The following is an 18,203-nucleotide window of genomic DNA, read 5'->3' as shown; positions in this document are numbered from 1 at the left end:
TACAGACATACACGTATTAATCATTGAGATTTCGATTTTTCGACTTCTTAGTTTTTAGTTCAAGAGAGAGACGAGACTGACGACTTCTCTGCCTCTGGTGCCTGCGGACAATTGAGAATTAGAAAATAGAAATTAAGGATTTCGCCATTTAGGGTTTCAATAGTACTTTATATACATAGGGGTAAAAGTGTAAATATAAAAATTCTTAACGGGTTAACTGTTTACCCGATAAGAAAATTGAGTAATCCGCCCCAAACTGTTAAGCCGTTAATTATAAAATCTCAATCTGTTCACCATCCATTACCCCGATAATCCGATACCAATAAGCCAATAAGCTATCGGTTCAGTTATCGATTTCGGTTACGTTTTGAACAACTCTAAATTGATACTTGATACTTCCTCTGGTCTTTTTTATTTTTTAACAATTATATTTGGTATCTGGAACGCAGTGACCCAGCTAACAATTCGCACACACATATATAGAGCCCATTTAAAGTGGAAGCATTTTTACCAAGGATATTTTCATTCGGAAGACTCGAATCTAATACCTCTGATTAAAGGTATAATATGTTAATAATATCTACTCCTCACATTAGCCATTTGCAATTAAGTAACCAACTTTTCAAGAAAATATTAATTATAAAAGTTATTTGACTACATTGTCTTCTTGATTCTTCGATCACCCAATTCTTTTACTTTTTGTTGGACTTTTACTAGTGTAGTAAATAAGGAAATTTTGAAAAAGATAATTAATTCTTTCTTAATTTTTCAAACGACAATAGTTTAGAATAGTTACTGTTATCAATAGATAGGATCTGAAGGAATAACTATCTTTGGTGAGTTGTCAGAATACAACCTTTGGGTAATTTATTATTTTCCCTTTTTTGTATAACGACTTGTTCTTTTCTTTAGTTACTTACTTATCTTATAATACCTTTTCAGGATTTCTATTTCTTTATAAAGATCAAGTGTTTTATGCGGATCGGGGCTATTACTCTCAAAATGACCGGCCAGGTCATTACATCCTTCCCTTCTAAAAACAATCGTTCATCCTCAAACGAGCATAAAGACATACCTGTAGTGGTGGAAAGGTGAGGGTAACGGCTGCGTATGACATGCTCGGTCTCCCAAGTTGCCTCCTCGACCAGCTGACCCCTCCACTGAACCTTTACTGAAGCAATGTTCTTTGACCTTAGCTTTCTGACCTGCCTGTCTAAAATAGCCATTGACTCCTCAACATACGATAGATCCTGTCCAACTGGACTGACCTGAAATCTAACACATGGGAAAGATCGTCGTGATACTTCCGGAGCATCGAAACATAAAACACCGGATGAAGTCCTGCTAGACTGGGAGGTAAGGCAAGCTCATAAGCAACTTCTCCAACTCGTTGTAACACCTCAAAGGGACCAATAATCCTTGGGCTCAGCTTGTCCCTCTTTCCGAACCTCATAACGCCCTTCATAGGCGAAACTCGGAGCAAGAACCTCTCTCCAACCATGAATGCAATATCGCGAACCTTCCGGTCTGCGTAACTCTTCTGTTTGGACTGGGCTGTGCGAAGTCTACCCTGAATCACCTTAACCTTCTCCAAGGCATCCTGAACCAAGTCTATACCCAATAATTTAGCCCTGCCCGGCTCAAACTATCCCACTGGGGACCGACACCGCCTACCATACAGAGCCTCATATGGTGCCATCTAAATACTGTACTGATAACTGTTGTTGTAGGAAAACTCCGCAAGTGGCAAAAACTGGTCCCAAGCATGCCCAAAATCTATCACACAAGCGCAGAGCATATCCTCCAGTATCTGAATAGTATGCTCGGACTCTCCATCCGTCTGAGGGTGAAATGCTCTGCTCAACTCAACCCGAGTACCCAACTCGTACTGTACGGCTCTCCAGAACCGTGATGTAAACTGCGTACCCTGGTCAGAGATGATAGATACCGATACGCCATTAAGTCTGATGATCTCATGGATATAAATTTGAGCCAACTTTTCGGAAGAATAGGTAGTCATCACAGGAATAAAATGAAACGACTTGGTCAGCCTATCCACAATCACCCAAACTGCATCAAACATCCGCTGAGTCCATGGGAGTCCAACAATGAAATCCATAGTGATCCTCTCCCATTTCCATTCCGGAATCTCCAACTTCTGAAGTAACCCACCTGGCCGATGATGCTCATACTTCACCTGCTGGCAATTTAGGCACCGAGTAACATACTCCACTATGTCCTTCTTTATCCTCCTCCACCAGTAATGCTGCCTCAGGTCCTGATATCTTTGCGGCACCCGGATGAATAGAGTACCGCGAACTGTGAGCCTCCTGGAGAATCAACTCACGCAAACCATCTACATTGGGTGCACATAGCCTGCCCTGCATCCTCAATGCACCATCATATCCAATAGTGACCTCCTTAGCATCATCGTGCTAGACCGTGTACTTAAGGACAAACAGATGAGGGTCATCATACTGACGCTCCCTGATACGATCATAAAGAGAAGACCGAGAGATCACACAAGCCAATACTCGACTCGGCTCAGAAATATCCAATCTCACAAACTGGCTGGCTAAGGCCTGAACATCCAATGTCATGGGCCTCTCTGTTGCTGGTAGATATGCTAAGCTCCCCAAACTCTCTGCCCGACGACTCAAATCATCGGCCACCACATTGGCCTTCCTAGGGTGGTACAAAATGGTGATATCATAATCTTTAAGCAGTTCCAACCACCTCCTCTGACACAAATTAAGATTCTTCTGCTTGAACAGATGCTGCAGACTCTGGTGATCGGTGTAAATCTCACAAGGAACACCATACAAATAATGGCACCAAATCTTCAAGACATTTACAATAGTTGCTAACTCAAGGTCGTGGACAAGATAGTTCTTTTCATGCACCTTCAGTTGTCTGGACGCGTAGGCAATCACCCTATATTCCTGCATCAATACCGTGTCGAGGCCAACTCGCGACGCATCACAATAAGCTGTATAAGACCCTGAACCTGAAGGCAATAACAATACTGGGCTGTAGTTAAAGTTGTCTTGAGCTTCTGAAAGATCTCCTCACACTCCTCTGTCCACCTGAATGGAGCACCCTTCAGGGTCAGCCTGGTCATAAGTGTTGCAATAGATGAGAAACCCTCTACAAATTGATGGTAATACCCCACCAAACCAAGAACACTCCGGATCTTTGTAGATGAGGACAGTCTGGGCCAACTCTGCACTGCTTCAATCTTTTTCGGATCCACCTGGATCCCATCACTCGATACTATATGACCCAAGAATGCCACTGAGTCTAGCCAAAACTCACACTTTGAAAATTTTGCATATAACTTCTTTTCTCTCAAGGTATGAAGTGCAGTCCTCAGGTGCTGCTCATGATCCTCCCGACTTCGGGAGTACACCAGAATGTCGTCAATAAACACAATGACAAATGAGTCAAGATAAGGCCGGAACACACTGTGCATCAAGTGCATAAAAGTTGTTGGGGCATTGGTCAGCCCAAAGGATATAACAAGAAACTCATAGTGACTATATCAGGTCCTGAAAGAAGTCTTCGAGATATCTGGCTCCCGAATCTTCAACTGATGATATCTTGAATGTAAGTCAATCTTGGAAAACACTCTGGCACCTTATAACTGATCAAATAAGTCATAATACGAGGCAATGGATACATGTTCTTCACTGTGACTTTATCCAACTGGCGGTAATCAATACACATCCGCATAGAACCATCCTTCTTCTTCGCAAATAAGACAGGAGCACCCCAAGGTGACACACTGGGCCGAATAAAGCCCTTATCAAGCCATTTCGGTAACTGCTCCTTCAAATCCTTTAACTCAGGAGGATCTATACGATATAAAGGAATAGATATGAGCTGAGTGCACGGCAATAGATCAATGCCCAAATCAATATCTATGTCGGGCGGCATGCCCGGAAGATCAGCTGGAAACACATCTGGAAAGTCCCTCACTATTGGAACGGACTCAATTGTAGGGGTATCAATACTGACATCTCTCACATAAGCTAGATACGCGTCATACCCCTTCTCAACAATTCGTTGAGCTTTAAGAAAAGAAATAACTCTGCTGGGAGTATACTCTAAGGTACCTCTCCACTCTAATCGCGGTAAACCTGGCATAGCTAGCGTCATGGTTTTAGCGTGAAAATCAAGAATAGCATAATGGGGCGACAACCAGTCCATGACCAAATTAATATCAAAGTCCACCATGCTGAGCAATAATAAATTGACTCTGGTCTCAAAATGACTAAGAGCAATCAAACATGACCGATACACGTGGTCCACAACAAGAGAATCTCCCACAAGAGTAGATACATAAATAAGGGAACTCAAAGAATCCCTAGATACGCCCAAATACAGGGCAAAATAAGAGGACACATAAGAATATGTAGAGCATAGGTCAAATAATACTGACGCATCTCTATGACAGACCGGGACAATACCTGTAATGATAGAATCAGAAGCGACTGCCTTTATACGAGTAGGAAAGGTATAATATCTGGCCTGGCCTCCCCCTCTAGGGCGACCTCTACCTCCCCGACCTCTACCTCGGGCTAGCTGAGCAGGTGAGGTGGCAACTGGTGCTGTAATCATAGCCTAAGGACCCGGTGGAGCACGTTGTGGCTGAGAAGTCTGTGGAGGTGCACCCCTCATAAATCTGGGGCAATCCCTCACCATATGGCGAGTGTCGCCATACTCAAAACAAAGCTCTGGGAGGACGTGGCTGCTGTGACTGACTCGGGCTAGGTCTGTTGGACTGGCCGCTAATAGCACCACGAGTAGGAGGCGCACTAGATACTAGCGGTGTATAATAAGGCTCCTTGGGGTCTAGAAGGAGCTGGAACTCCACTGGCGGCTGGAAGAGCTGAATAAACGGGGCGACTCACATAACCCCTACCATGGCGAGCTGCTGGGGCACGAGCTCCAGAATAATAACCTGTCTCTCGAGACCTCTTAGCCTCTCTATCCTCTCTATCCCGAGCAAGCATGCCCTCCAAACTCCTGACAATACTCACAACCTGCTAATAAGGAATATCCATCTCCAACTCCCTGGCTATACTAATCCAGATGCTGGAGTCCCTCGATAAATCGTTGTACCCTCTCTCACACTGTGACAACCAAGGCCGATGCATGTGGGGCCAAATCACTAAAGTGAACTGTATATTCTAATACAGTCATAGCACCCTGGCGCAGCTGCTCAAACTCCGCGCGCCATGAGCCCTGAGGCTCTGAGGGACATACTCTCTCAAAAATATGTTCGAGAACTAAGTCCATGTAAGTGAAGCTACCTTAGCCGGACTACTCAACTTATAAGCACGCCACCACTGATAGGCTGGTCCTCTAAGCTGGAATGTAGTAAAAGAAACCCCACTCGTCTCCGCTACGCCCATAGTACGGAGAATACGATGGCACTCCTCCATAAAACCCTAAGCATCATCTGTAGCCAATCTGCTGAAGGTAATGGGTGGTACTTCTTTTACCGCTCAAGTCTGAGCTGCTCCGCCTCAGAAGTTGCTGCCCTAACCTCGGGCTGAGCTGGAGCTACCAGCTGCATTGGTACAATCTTTGGAACTTGGTTGACCCGAACCCGCTGCTCTGGAGTACCGGCGATGGGAGTTTGTGCTCCTCCCCCGGCCTGAGATGTGGCAGGAGCAAGTGGAATCAATCCAGCCCGAGCTAAGGTATTGAACATGCTTAGAAACTAGGCTAGAGTCTCCTAGTAAACTGGTGCAGAAAGAGATACCTCAGGTGTCTGCTCTCCAGCTGGAGCTACTAGGGGCTCCTCTATAGCAGCTCGTGCGGGTGCCCTGGCTACACCACGTGGATGTTCTCGGCCTCCACCCCGGCCCCGACCTCTCGCGGATCTAGCAGGGGGTGCAAGTGCCTGTTCATCAGATCCGCTTGTACGTGTCCTCACTATCTGTGAGAGAATAGAATATAGAAGTTTAGAATTTTTGAAGTCAACAAGTTTTGCACGACAAGGAATCAAAGTAGTGAAATTTTCCTAACAGTTCCATAGCCTCCCGAAGATAAGTACAGACGTCTCTGTACCGATCCATGAAACTCTAATAAATCGATTTGTGACTCACGACACCTATGAACCTAGAGCTCTGATACCAACTTGTCACGACCCAAATTTCCCCTCCGTATGACGTCGTGACGGCACCTAGTCTCTACGACTAGGTAAGCCTAACATTTGCGGAATAATGTAATGAAAACATAATTTAGCAACTAACTATTCAAAATACACAGCAATCCCAAAACCCGAAACATCGTGAATCACAAACTACAAAAGGAAAATCTAGTGTCTCTATACATCAGAGTCTAACAAAGGAAAATACGAAAGATAATGGACATGAGAAAGGGTAGAAGAGGACTCCTAGGATCTGCGAACGCGGTATATATATCTTGAAGTCTCCAAAGCTATCCCGGCTCACTAATAGTGCAGCTGATAAGGAGTACCTGGATCTGTACACGAAAAACATGTGCAGAGAGTAGCATGAATACACCACAATCGGTACCCAGTAAGTGCCAAGACTAACCTCGGTCGAGTAGTGACGAGGTCAGGTCAGGGCCCTAATGGTAAATATATAATAAAACAAGAAAGAGTGTAATGCCGCAGTAAAATAAAGGCTGAAATTTAACAAGAATGAAATCACAGAAGGTAACAACTCAGTACACAGAAACACAATAGGGGATCACCCGAGATACCATCTCGTAGTCCCAAACATAAATGTGCAGTGCATGGGGATCTCCCGGAATACCATTCTGTAGTCCCAAAGTAAATATACAATACAGGAGGATCTCCCGGAATACCTGTCATGCCCCGAACCTGGGGGGGCGAGACCGGCACTCGGTGCCTCACCTATCCTTGCATACCAACTTGCAACTAAGGGACTCTGAACATATAATGTTATACTTTGGTCATGGGCCACATTGCAAGACAATTTGCGAAGCAAAATATAAAACTAAATGGAAACTAACGCTGACTAAACATAAATATGAAGCTGGGCCGGCAAGGCCGTCCTAACTACTACAGCTGATAAACCAACAAAATATATATACAAGACCAACATATTGTACTAACTGACAAGTTATGTCTACAAGCCTCTACTAATAGATATACTGTGATCGGAACAGGGCCCCGACCTACTCATAGCCTATATACATATATACATAAGATGTACACAAAACCTCTAGACCCGACAACTCCGAAGGACGTGGAGCTTACTGATAAAGCTGAACTCAGACAACACCTACTGAGGAGGTCTACCTGTCTGTCTGTCTAAACCTGCACGCATGAAATGCGGCGTCCCCAGAAAAAGGGACGTCTATACGAAATAATGTACCGAGTATGCAAGGTGCTAAAATAACTGAAAGATGCAACTGAACTGATAATATAATAACTGAATGTAACTGGGAGTCAAAGATGATCTGGAGGTATACTTACCTGCTGATACTGACTCAACTCTCTCAATATAGTAAGTAAAATAAATGTCCGGCCTTACAAGGCTCGGTATATATATAACTGCTCCATCGTAGTAGGCTCGCTCATATGCGCTCGGCCATACTAGGCTCTGTATCTCGTCCAACTGGGCTCGCTCATAGGCACTTATCCACAGTAGGCTCGGTATATAACTTATCATCTGATCAGAGGTTGCCCAATAGGGGCTTGCCCATCGATTATAGCTCAATGGTAATGAAAATACTGTAATACTGTATATATAGGCTCTCTGCTCTCTTGACTGGAAGAAGACAATACTCAATTAAATATGAAGTCCCGATAAGGAGAATACTGTAATTTATGAGACTAGGATAATGTATATAAATTCGGGAGTATGAACTTCTCTTTATGCCTCGTTATAAAATATATGTAATTATGAGATCATGCCAAAATGAAGGAAGGGCTTAGCCTTAACATACCCGGAGTAGGAAAAAATCCGTATGATATTCTTGAGAAGGATTGCACCGTACTCCCTTAGAATTGCAAAATTCCGTTGTTATTACGTAGTGCAAATTTCGTATAAATTTCTTTAAAAATCTAAGAACTGTCGTTGCTATTGTAAAATGAAGTCTCATGTTGTAAAATTCATATTTACATGAAGTTCATGCCGTTGCTAATATGAACTTCCAAAATCTCCTCCAAAAATAAATTTTTGATATCAATAGAACAAAATTGTAAAGATGACTAACATAGACATTCCTTCTACGTTTTTGATGACTAAGTGTATTGCCCATGTGTCTTTCTAATTTAGTAGCCTAAGTCAATAGTCATCAGACATTTCTCCACTTGCTTCCACGTGGGGGGGGCTTTTTCTCCACCTACAATTATAAATAAATTCTTAATTACATGGTTAATCTCCCGTTAAATCAATAATTAATTAATTACCCACATAATTAAGAATTATCTCAAATTACTTAAAATACTACTCATTTTTAATACACTTTATACATCATACTATCATGGTCATATGGTACTTTGTGTGGTACTAGTCAATAAATATCGGGTATTATAGCTCGGACCATATTTTATCCCAAATTACCAAACTTTGATGAAACATATTTTCTTCGATTCTCTTACCCTCTCACCTTCACGAATTTACTTATCCCTTATTTGAAATAACATAATACTTGTAATATCAAAATAATTTCTTTCCCAAACTTATGTCGATTAACTTACGACGAAACTTTAACGTATGAAAACACGAGATGTAACATTCTTCCCCCCTTAGAAATATTCGTCCTCGAATTTTTATTCTTAGAGACTTTGGGAAAACTTTACCAGAATCCCTTCCATACATTAGATTAAAACCAACCTGTACGCAGCTAGAAAACATACCATACATGCCATACATGGCCAATGTCTATAAATAGAAACACTTGGCTTCACACAGTTGTCCATTATAAATTCTGAAAATCAACAATAAGAGCTTACCTGATGACCTACTGGCCTGCATAGAGCTGTGCTGAGGTATCCCACCTCGAGCCATATCTTCAATTTGAAATAGGAGGGGGTATTTAGACTTTATTTCTTCCTCCGCTTCCCACATCATCTCTTCCACATTATTGCTTCTCTATAAAACCTTCACGGAGGCTACCTCCTTATTCCGTAGCTTGCGAATTTGTCGGTCTTGGATGGAAACTGAAATTTCCTCGTATGACAAGTCCTCCATAATCTGTACATCATCCGTGGTCACCACCCGGGTATGATCGCCAATGTACTTCCGTAATATCGATACGTGAAAAACCGGATGGACCGACTCTAATTCCGACGGCAATTCTAACTCATAAGTGACTTGGCCCACTCTCCGAATGATCCTATAAGGCCCAATATATCGTGGGCTAAGCTTTCCTTTCTTGCCAAACCTCATCACGCCCTTCATAGGCGACACCTTTAAGAATATCCAGTCATTAACCCCGAACACTAAGTATCGATCAGAATATGACTTCTGACGACTCTGGGCTATCAAAAGTCACTCCCGGATAAGCTTTACTTTCTCTATGACCTGCTGAACCAGGTCTGGCCCATGTAACATAGATTTTCCAACATCAAACCACCTTAAAGGAGATCTGCACTTATGCCCATACAAAGCCTCGTACGGAGCCATCTGGATACTGGAGTGGTAACTGTTATTATATGCAAACTCGATAAGAGGTAACTATTCATCCCAACTTCTTTTAAAATCCAACACACATGCTCGTAACATATCCTCGAGCGTCTGAATTGTGCGCTCGGCTTGTCCATCAGTCTGTGGATGAAAAGTTGTGCTGAGATTCACCTGAGTCCCTAGACCTCTTTGAAATGACCTCCAAAAATGTGCTGTAAACTGGGCCCCACGGTCAGATATAGTAGATACTGGTACTCTGTGTAGCCGTACTATCTCCTTAATATATAACCTTGCATAGTCTTCTGCTATATATGTAGATCTGACTGGTAGGAAATGAGCTGATTTTGTGAGCCTATCGACTATCACCCATATGGAATCGAACTTACGATGAGAACGAGGTAAACCCGTGATAAAGTCCATGTTTATCGCCTCCCATTTCCACACCGGAATCTCTATAGTCTGCATTGGCCCTCCAGGCTTCTGGTGCTCTACCTTTACCTGCTGGCAACTAGGACACTGAGCAACAAACTCAGCAATGTTCTTCTTCATATCGCTCCACCAGTACACATCCTTAATGTCATGTTACATCTTCGTTGACCCAGGATGAATGGAGTACCACGAATAATGTGCCTCTGACATAATCGTATCTTGTAGCCCTGCTACATCTGGAACACACAGACGACCCCTATATTTGAGAAATCCATCTCCCTTGATCTCTAACAATGGCTTCTTCTACTGCGGAACTCGCTCTCTCAACTCGACCAACTATGGATCCTCGTACTTCCTCTCCTTTACTTCAGCTATGAGAGATGATTTTGAAGTATTTTGGAGTACAACTCCACCATCGCCAGAGTCTACTAACCGAACCCCCAAACAAGCCAATTGATGAATCTCTCTAGTTAATTTTCTTTTTTCGGCCTCTATATGTGCTAAGCTACCCATAGATCGGCGAGTTAAGGCGTCTGCTACCACATTAGCTTTGCCTGGATGGTAGAGAATGTTAACATTGTAATCTTTCAATAACTCAAGCCATCACCTCTGTCGCAAATTCAATTCTTTCTGCTTGAAGATATATTGCAGGCTTTTATGATATGTAAATACATCAACATGAACGCCATATAAATAATACCGCCATATCTTAAGTGCATGGACAACTGCAGCTAATTCGAGGTCATGGGTCGGATAATTCCGCTCGTGCTTCCTTAACTGCCTTGAAGCATACGCAATTACTTTTCCATGTTGCATCAGGACACATCCTAACCCGACACCTGAGGCATCACAATACATGGCATAACCATCTGGACCCCTTGGAAGTGCTAGAATTGGCGTTGAGGTCAACCTGTCCTTAAGCTCCTGGAAACTCTGCTCGCAAGCCTCCGTCCACTGAAACTTAGTTGCTTTCTGCGTCAACTTCATTAATGGTGCCGAAAGGGAAGAAAAACCCTCTACGAACCTTCGGTAGTATCCTGCTAAGCCTAGAAAGCTACGAACCTCTATCGGAGTGGTAGGTCTAGGCCAGGATTTCACAGCCTCAATCTTCTGAGTGTCTACCTTTATACTGCCATAGGATACAATGTGTCCCAAGAATGCTACAGACTTCAACCAAAACTCACATTTAGAAAACTTAGCATACAATTTACTATCACAGAGGGTTTGGAGTACTGCTTGCAGGTGGTCTGCATGCTCATCCTCTGAACATGAATAAACCAAAATATCATCAATAAATACTATCACGAACAATTCTAAAAATGGCCGAAATAGGCTATTCATCAAGTCCATAAATACGGCAGGTGCGTTCGTCAACCCGAAGGACATGACAAGGAACTCGAAGTGGCCATATTGGGTCCTGAAGGCTATCTTGGGAATATCTTTCTCCCGAACTCTGACCTGGTGGTACCCCGACCTCAAATCTATCTTTGAAAAGCATCTAGCTCCCTGCAACTGATCAAACAAGTCATCTATCCTTGGAAGTGAATACTTATTCTTAATAGTTACCTTGTTCAGCTGCCTATAATCGATACACATCCTCAGCGAGCCATCTTTCTTCCGCACGAACAGTACCGGTGCACCCCAAGGTGAGGTACTGGGCCTGATAAAACCTGTCTCCAGCAAATCTTTTAACTGCTCCATCAACTCCTTCAATTCGGCAGGTGCAATTCTATATGGAGGGATGGATATTGGTTGAGCTCCCAGAAGCAAATCGATGCCAAAATGAATCTCTCGCTCTGGAGGAACACCTGGAAGTTCATCTGGAAATACATCTGCGTACTCTTTTACTACTGGAATAGACTGAAGTGTAGGTATCTCAACATCTATATCTCTAACTTGCACAATATGATAAATGCACACTTTTGCGATCATTTTCCTCGCCTTCAGATAGGAAATGAACCTACCTCTGGGTGTCACTGTATTACCTACCCATTCAAGGACCGACTCACCCGGAAAATAAAATCTGGCTATCTTTGCTCGACAATCAACTGTGGCATAGCAAGCTGCCAACCAGTCCATGCCCATGATAGCATCAAAATCTAACACCTTTAGCTCAATTAGGTCGGCTGAAGTCTGACGACCACAAACTATCATCGTACAACCTCGGTAAACCCGTCTAGCAATAATCGATTCTCCGACCGGTGTAGATACCGCAAAAGGATCACTAGTATTTCAGGCACTATACCAAACTTCCCCGCGACAAATGGGGTAATACACGATAAAGTAGATCCTGGGTCTATCAAGGCATAAGCATCGTGAGAGAAAATGGTCAACATACCTGTCACAATGTTTGGTGAAGACTCCTGGTCCTGTCGACCCGATAAAGCATAGCTACGATTCTGGTTACCACCTGATCTGGAACCTCTACCTCGATCTCGACCTCTACCTGCTGAAGACTAAGACTCGTGCCCTGAAGGATGCACAAACATAGATGATCCTGTTGTTGAATTCGCTAGTTGTGCCATATCCCTAGAATCTCTATTTGGGCAATCTCGCATCATATGCCCCGGGCGTCCACATGTATAACAAGTATCGGAACCGACTCGACATTGGCCCAAGTGTCCTATACCACAAATGTCACACCGCAGAGGAAATGACCATGTCTGCCCTGAACCTCGTTGTCTCTGCAAACCTGATGCCCGTGAGCTCTCACCTGGTCCTGACTGAGTATAACGGTCATACCTGTAACCCTGTAACTGAGGTGGCAGAGGCCTAGGTGGCCATTCGAAGTACTGGGGCCTATAACTACCGTGAGACTGCTCCTGAGACCTGACAAATCTCATCCTCTTACGCTGCCCTGACTCGGTCCTCTCTGTACCCTGCTGCCGATGCCTACCCCTTTCTATATTCTGGGCGAATGCCTGAATCCGGGAGATTTCTATACTATGGGTCCTCCCTCTAATATGTCCCCGTGAACTATGGGGGACTCAAAGCAATAAAATCTCGAACCCTTGAACTCCCAGACCCCTCAGAATATCCTGCACTAGCGGGTGCCGTAGCCTATTGCTGGGTAGCTACCAACTGTGTCAACAAATGCACCGCACTCCTCAAGTCCTGATCTGATAGAAGCGGAGGGAGAACTGGATGTGCGGTCTCCCTAGGAATCTCCTCAGGTGGTGGAGGAGCCTGTAATGGTTGGGTAGGGGTCTCTCCTTGGGCCTCCGATTGGGCCCCATCACCTACTGTTGTATCTCTCCTCTGGCTATCCGTAGTCTTCCTAGTCATCGTCATCTGTGCATGCAAATGCCAACTCGTAAGTTTAACTCAAATTTCCTATAACTCAGTTCTACATCACAATTTAGATTTGGAAGAAGGGTAACCAACTCCTAAATGCCTCGTAGTCCCCTGCTTATATAATGTGGTGTACAACACATCTATAAACAAGACCCTACTAGATACGGCTTGTGGACTCCCTAGGACAGAACTGCTCTGATACCACTTTTAAATGCCCCGAACCTGGGGGGACGAGACCGGCACCCGGTGCCTCACCTATCCTTGCATACCAACTTGCGACTAAGGGACTCTGAACGTATAAAGTCATACTTTGGTCATGGGCCACATTGCAAGACAATTTGCGAAGCAAAATATAAAACTGAATGGAAACTAACGCTGACTAAACATCAATATAAAGCTGGGCCAGCAAGGCTGTCCTAACTACTACAGCTGACAAACCAACAAAATATATATACAAGGCCTATAAGACCAACATACAGCACTAACTGACAGGTTATGTCTACAAGCCTCTACTGATGGATATACTGTGATCGAAACAGGGCCCCGACCTACCCATAGCCTATATACATATTGCCATCAAAACATCTGTAGAGCCTCACCACATCATAATCATCCAAAAGAACCGAGCATACCATTACCATACTAGTCTAGCCTACTACCCAGTTGTCCTATTTTCTCTGAGTTTCTTCTGAATTACCCTCAAGTTGACACTTCTCCTTGTCAGAACACTACGATCCTTACCTAAAGCTCACTATAAGACACCCTAACATAAAACCACAACGCTCTAAGACCCATAAGTTATTGTATTCTTTTTAAGCACCCCATAAATACTACAACCGAGACACCCATTCTGAAAGACCTTATGTGAACTTAAAATTGTTCATCTTTCCTTTCCTATACTGAAATGTAAAATCCATAGTCATATAGAATTACCGCAAGTCCCGACACAATCCAATGTAAATAACTGATTCTAGCAATATACGAATTCAAAAAGAAATTCATTTCCACATATACATTTTAAATCCATTAGATGCCTCTCGAGAATCATCTACTCTGCCCAAATCTAAATTGTACCGCCCAAACAGGCCGAAAGACACGTGACCCATTAGCACAATGACACTCAAAGAAGTAACCCTACTTTAACACCACCAATCAAATTCATACTTCGTGCGCACTACATCCTTCAAATAACAACTTAATCATTCCATGATTTTCATATTTTCATAAAGTGTAATGTAACTCGTATTCAGAAATTTCCTTGGTCGAGTCATCCTCGATCTCAACCTCTACAGTCATAACTGATCCACAAGTATGTCTTAAACCAAAACTAAAATTTAACATATAACCATGAAATTAAATTGTCAATAGTAGGCTCCCCCACTTGGCTCAAAGCCATAGATTAAAACACTCAATAACTCATAATACCCATACTCTATTACTGCCATAATACCGTATTCAGTTCAACAAAAATTCTTATCAAGCTCATGCAACACCAACCATAAAATACCTCATGCATCCCGCAGGTAGAAAAAAACTCTCTACTCAACATTATAAGGAACACACCTATGTAGATTACTACGCAGGAGATAACCCACCTATTTAGCCTCAAATTGGCATCATGTTATACCCTTTCGCAGCCACAATTACTACGCAATCACTTAATCTTTTTGAGTCCACACGCATCAACAAGACATGAAAATCTACTTCGCTCCACAATTAAACAACATGAAAGATCCTTCAACACACAAATTGAGACAGACACCAAACACCCAATAGCCCATTTTTCATCATATTCAAGCCACCTGAACACATCCCGCTGTCACATCATACTCGTCACTTAGCCATTCAACCTCATCGAGCCATAATTTCACTCATAGGGACACTACCGGATATATGAGTCTAATGTACAAGTTCACACAACTGAAGCTACCGAGCTTAAGCTGCGGTCTAACCCTAGCCTCAAGTCCTCCAGACTAGCCCATCACCAAAACACAGAATACACATCTCGAACCTCGTTCGTGGAATCACAAGCCAGCGATGCGCGGCTGATACAGAGCGCTCACATGCACACACGAATGCGTGGAAGGAATTCAAAGAGTTATGCTTCAAGCTGAATCATTTCCGCACGATAAGGAAAGAAAGATGGGAAATTATCCTAAATGCCCTGTAGCCTATCGAAGATAAATATGGACGTCATCATACCGATCCACAAGACTCTACTAGACATTTGCTCATGACTTGTAGAACCTATGAACCTAGAGCTCTGATACCAACTTGTCACGAACCAAAATCCAACTAGTCGTGATGGCACCTAACCCAACCCGTTAGGTAAGCCAATTTATAAATATCTGATTAAAAATAATATTTAACTCACTCTAATACATTTCCCAAGGACTGATAGTACAAATCATGAGCTTCTAAGATTAGAATTTACAGAGCTGGTATGAAATAAAAATACATCATCTGTTTGAAAATATATATATATATATATATATATATATATATATATATATATATATATATGAACAGATTAATAATTCTGGAGCTACCATGAACAAGAGGCAGCAATAACTGAAACGTAGGTACATCTTCAGATCCAGTTCCCGCTGTACGCAGCAACATCAGCGTCAGAAATCTGCACGCAGGGTGTAGAAGTGTAGTATGAGTACAACCGACCCCATGTACTTAATAAGTAACAAACCTAAACTTGGGTTGAAAGTAGTGACGAGCTTGTACCAAGGTAAGAGTCCAACTCCAATAACCAACAACAATTCATAACAATATAATTTAAAACAACACAAGTAATAACTCAAAGGTAAGATGCTCAGCTCGTATATAGTTCTGGAAAATACACATTTTTTTTTTCAAGTATAACAGTAGAACTCAAATCTTTTGCCAAAAGTCACCAAAAATATGAGTAAGTCTGAAATCTGTGAATATTTCTCAACAACTTTAACGGTAGATAAGAAGTCTCATTATCAGATGGCATGATGAAAAATACTTCTCTATGCCTACATATCAAATATGCATATCTAATGCAATGCAACATAGTAATGACTCGCACTCTCAGAGTACACTCAATCACTCAGTACTGTATATGGTCAATCCAGCCCATGGAAGAGCCACCCAATATATATATATACACACTCATAATAACTGACATCCAATCATTCAGTACTGTACAAGACTAATCCAGTACATGGGAAGATCCATCCCCAAATATCAATGATTAGGACAAGATCCATGTCTAGGTAATATCCAGCCCTCAATATAAGTATTTCGGATAAGATCCATGCCCAGAGAAGATCCATCCCTCAATATAAATACTTCGGGCAAGATTCATGTCCAGGGAAGATCCATCCCTCAAATTACACTTACTTGTATAGAGTGGTGAAACACAAAAGTGGTGTGTAATAGATACACTTTTGAAAGGTTGAGTATCTAAAAATATTTTTGTGAACAACAAGTGTGTAACAAGAATTTTGGGTACAAGTTCACATGGGATTTTATGTATTCTGCGTATGGGTGTTTAACGGGCGGGTTGGACGGGCTGGAAAAAAAAAAATCAGCCCGTCCGTTTAACGTTGCGGGCTGTTAGCGAGCTGTACTTTTTCGGGTTTTTTTTTGTCCGTCCGAGTTCGGGCTTAACGGGTTGTTAGCGGACCGTGGATTTTTTATTTTTTTTTAAGTAAATTTTATTTTTCTTATTCAATGTTATTGATACTTAAGTGTTTGTAAACTTTTAAGGTTTAGAATTAAACTTTGAAGTTTAAAATTTTAAATTTGAATTTTGAAATTTGAATTTTATAATGTTAAAATTAAAATTTGAAAGTAAGTGGCTACAAAAAATTATTTAATAAGACCTATATGTAAGGATCAAGCTCCGAAGACTTTCATTTGATATTTTTATTGAATAATATATAATACTTCAAATTAAGTTGCAAGTTCTTTTTTGATTTTGTTATTTTTGAACTTGCAAATTAAAAATTTACAACAATTATAAAAAAATAAATAGTACATCACATGCTTTGCATCATTTTTATAAGTTCATCCATGTCAACATGAGGTTCTTGGTTTCCGGCATTGGTTGAATCAGAACCATAAACCATTATATCTCCAATTTCTTGGTCCTCCACTTCAACTATCTCGTCACGCCCTTGATTTCGTCGTTCTGATCTTATCCAATCTCTGAAGCACACTAGAATTTCCAAAGCGTTGCTACCCAATGAATGACGGGTATCTCCTAGTTGCTGCCTTGCTTGGCTAAATGCGCTCTCTGATGCGACTGTTGAAATCGGCACATTTAGCACGTCTCGAGCCATGGCCGAAAGAACAGGAAATTGATTTGAGTTGCTCCTCCACCAACCCAATAGTAGAAATTCCTTTGTGCGGGGCTCTACTGACTTTTGCAAGTAGAATTGAAGTTCATTGATATTCCTGCTACTGATTTGTTGATACTCCCCTATTGTAGACCAAATCAAATAATCTTCAACACCATCATTATCATCCAAAGCACTGGTCCCAGATGTTGAAACTGAACTTGAAGGAATATTTGCATCTACAGCAGAAGAAGCATCAACAATGTTAGCATAATTATTATATAATGTTTCTAAATATTTTTGTAGATAAGAAATACAAGTGTCAATATCAGGAGTTTCAGTTGGTCCATTAAAAAAAAAAAATTAAAAAAAAACGTAATAATAAACGGGCTGAACCGGGCTGTAGCCCGTTAACGAGTTAACAGGCTAAACCGGGTTGTAGCCCGTTAACAACCCGTTAACGGGTTAACGGGCTTAGCGGGTTCCGGTATACCGGTATCAAAAAATTATTCGTTTGAAACCCGCT

The sequence above is a fragment of the Nicotiana tomentosiformis genome, chromosome 8 (assembly GCF_000390325.3).
Source record: "Nicotiana tomentosiformis chromosome 8, ASM39032v3, whole genome shotgun sequence".
Lineage (NCBI taxonomy): Eukaryota > Viridiplantae > Streptophyta > Magnoliopsida > Solanales > Solanaceae > Nicotiana > Nicotiana tomentosiformis.
The sequence above is the reverse complement of the archived record's forward strand: the minus strand, read 5'-3'. Positions refer to the sequence as shown.